At 41.8% G+C, this 3,727-nt stretch overlaps 1 pseudogene across 1 annotated transcript; it reads right to left on the bottom strand.

Annotated features, from left to right (window-relative positions):
- Positions 1-286: 286 nt before the first annotated feature.
- Positions 287-1,192, bottom strand: LOC306639828 (mas-related G-protein coupled receptor member X2-like; annotated as a pseudogene). Its single transcript has 2 exons — positions 875-1,192; positions 287-770 (listed from the first exon to the last, which is right to left on the bottom strand). The product of its transcript is annotated as a mas-related G-protein coupled receptor member X2-like (transcript).
- Between the last annotated feature and the right edge of the window lie 2,535 nt (positions 1,193-3,727).

Here is a 3,727-nt window from a genome sequence, read left to right as displayed (position 1 = left end):
CTTGAAGGGAATGTGGGTTCTTGCTAAGACACATATAATGATGGCTGAGCCTAATGAGCTAGAAATGGCTAAATGCAGCAGTCAGTGAAGACAGAAGTACTCTTAGGGGCTAGGAAGTATTTCAGGGACACAAGACTGAGAGGAGAGCAGACAACTGTCAATTGTGGCTGGGCACTGTTGCCTCTTGAAGTCACAACTGATGGACCAGAGCAGAGGCTCTTCATTCCTGCTCCACCCTGCTGCCTGACATCTCTAAGGTCCCCTGATAAAGGCTGCCTCCACATTCCTACTTCTCAGGAGTGTCCTGCAGAGCCCGCTCAAACACCAGCTTGAGGTTCTGCCCCCACAACTGCTGCCTAAAGGAGCCAATGAAGAAGTAAATGATGGGGTTGGCAGAGCTGTTAACAGAGGACAAGACAAGTGAATCGAGAAAAAGGAAACTGTTTGGTGCAATATAATTCTGAATCCCATTAACAGGAACAAACAGACTCCAAAGGGTAAACCACAGAAGAAGAAGACCAACACAGTGTGCAGGATGGTAACATAAAGCCTGGTCAGAGACTTGTGTTTGGATCCACAGAGCATCCTATCAGTAGGGCCAGGCTAGACCGTGAGAGATTCACCAATAAAAAAACCAGTAATACCATTACAGTAAAATCAACTATTTTATTATGATCTTTAGCTTTGTTGACATGAAAAAAATAGACACTGTCCATGATGCTCAGAAATAGAGACAGGGTCAGAAGGCACACATGGTAGCTGATGTGTGTCTTGGGTGATGGCAGTTGTTCCAAATGGGCCACAGGACTGACAGGCAATGCTCAGTGTTTCTAGCACAGAGCATGCTCTGGCCTGCAGTCTGGAAAATGAATACCCCAGTTTGTATGATGCCATCTGTAAAAATGTTAATGTGAAGGATGAATTCTATCAGGCAAATAGTAACATAGAGGCAGAGAAGGAGGGAGTCAGCAGCAGCCAGGTTTAGGATGTAAAAGGCATTCCTGGGCATGTGGAAGACCAAGAATCACAGCACAGATGCATTTCCTGCCAGCCCAGTCAGGGAAATGATGAAGATGAGCACATGTGGAATCAGATTATTCATGTCACAAATTGGAGGATGATTCTCATAGCTTCCATTGGTTGGTGTGGCTTCTGTCCTCCAGGCTGAGATGGTTGGATCAAGGCTCCTCATCTCTTCAGTGGGACTCCTGAGAACATAAAGAAGACTTGAGCACTTGCAGCAACAGCTCAGATTCTCAGGATCACCCTGCTATGTGGGGATTACATTTAAAAAAGAAGGAAAACAGGATGGAATAGGTGAGGTAATCTATCACCAGCTGGGGATTCTTGAGATATGAATTCCAATCCAGTAGTTATTATCTGAACAGCCTGAGCTCTCTGACCTGAGCATAAATGACAAAGAAATATACTATAATCTGAACACTCTCACTCAGAGGGGACCAGCATTACTGTGTCCTGGGACAGTTTTTTTCTCAGGTGCAGAAATGTAGACAGACACATAAGTGATTATAATATCCCAATCATAAAGAAAGTTTCATTCAAGGAGGTAAAAGAAGACCTGACTTTATTGCCATGAGGGCAATGTGAGTTTTTGCTAAAGAGGGAGTGAGAATGGTTGATCATAGAAATAGCTCATTGAGTCAAGCATTGGAGACAGGTTCACTTTTTAATCCCCTGTGGCCCACATGCCCTCAGTATCTATTTAGTGAATTAATATATGAACTTGAAGACTTACAGTACAGGATGATGTGGGTTAAATGGAAAATAAATACAAAAACACAGTGAAAGACCTTACACATGTGCATAATGAGATGAAGGAAATAGCATTCACCACAAACCTTAATGTCAGCAGTACTGGGTGTATTTAGAATTACATCTAACCCAATAACTGATGTTGACAAGCGATGTTCCTTTGAAGTGTGAAAAAAGAATATCTACAGAGGACTGCTGTTTTAGTCATCTATTTCACTGCTGTGATCTAATGATCTGACCAGAACAATGTTAAAGGAGGAAATGTTTATTTGAGGGCTCACTGTTTCAGAAGTCTTAGTCCATAGAATTCTTGCTAAATTCCATGGGGCTTGAGGTGAGGCTGCACATCATAGTGGAAGAGTGTGGCAGAGGGAAACAGCTCACATCCTGGCTATCAGGAATCAGAGAGAGAGACTCCAGTGGCCAGATACAAATATATACTCCAAAGCCATGCTTCAATTTCCACCTCCTCTAGCCACACCCTACCACTTCAGTTACCACTTTACCACTGTGTGAATCTTTATCAGGGGATTAATTCACTAATTGGGTTTAGACCCTCAAAATTCTATCATTTCTCCTCTGGACCTTCTTGCATTGACTCACACATGAGCTTTTGGGGGATACCTCACATCCAAACTGTACCATTCCCCCCCGGCTCTCAAAAGCTCATAACCATCTCACAATGCAAAATACATTTAATCCATTCCCAAGAGTGCCCATAGTCTCAACAGTCCCAAGATTGCTCAAAGTTCAAGTCCAAGTCATCTCTGAGGCTCAAGGCAATCTTGCATTGTGAGTTCCTATAAAATTAAAAGCAATTTACAAACATCCAACACATAAATGTACTGAGTAAACATTTACATTTACAAAAATAGGGGTGTAGGAATAAGGGATAGGGCCAAAGTAAGACAGAAATCCTGCTGGGCAAACAAGTCCTTTAGCTCCATGTCTGGCACCTGGAGCACATGGCATCTTGATATTCTCTGAAAATGGCATGTGCAGCTCTGCCCCTGTGGCCTTATTTGTTGTAGCCCAAGTGACCTTCCTGTTGATGTGTCTGTACTCAATTCCTGTAGCTTCCCTAGGACAATGTGCCAAACAGTTAAAGGGACCCACTGGTAACTTAATTATTAACAATAGTTAATTTAAGAGTTTATCACATAATTTCTCATTGCATTTTCCAAAGAACCTAAGGTAAAAATATATATTCATCTCATTTTTACACAGGATAGACTTGGAGCACAAACTAGATGAGTGATTACCCCTGATATTACACATTGTGGATTTGGACACCCCAGGTTCTACATGTTTGCCAGCAGTTTGAATCCTCCACTTCTCTGTGTTGATTATATGTGGATGAGAGAAGAACAGAACAGTAAATCCCAAGTTATATCTCAGATGACTGTCAAATGTAGATACAATAAATCTAGAAGAAGCAAAGTTCAGAAACAAATGGGAAGAGAAGCCAGTCAAATAGGGCACAAAAGGAATCTTGGAAGGAATCAGGAGCAGATAAGAGAATCCTGAAATCTTTTGCTAGCACACAAGTGAAACTATGACTTCAGAGTCCAGAGAACACACAGGTACTGGAGGCACCCAAGACACACAGGTACTGGAGGCACCCAAGTGGATAGAGGGCACATTCTCCTCTGGGCCTGCAGAGGGGCATCCTAAAGTGAAGGTATCCATCACACATTTTCTTATATACCAAGTTCCATCAGCAATAATTGATTTGCACAGGAAACAGGAGGAAAAATGGAAATCTTGATGTCCTTACTGAATGCAGTCTCTACTTTTCTGTTTAGGGTGTGGTGTATTTGTCTCTGTTATCAATTATGAAGCTCTGTAAAGATCTTTCTCTGTTGAGAAAAAAAACATTTTAGTTTGAATCTATTCCATTTATTGATTCTTGCTTTTATTTCTTGTATTATGGGATTCTTGTTAAGGAAGTCTG

This window comes from Sciurus vulgaris (genome assembly GCF_902686455.1).
Source record: "Sciurus vulgaris genome assembly, chromosome: 11".
NCBI classification, from domain to species: Eukaryota; Metazoa; Chordata; class Mammalia; order Rodentia; family Sciuridae; genus Sciurus; species Sciurus vulgaris.
The sequence above is the reverse complement of the archived record's forward strand: the minus strand, read 5'-3'. Positions and strand labels throughout refer to the sequence as shown.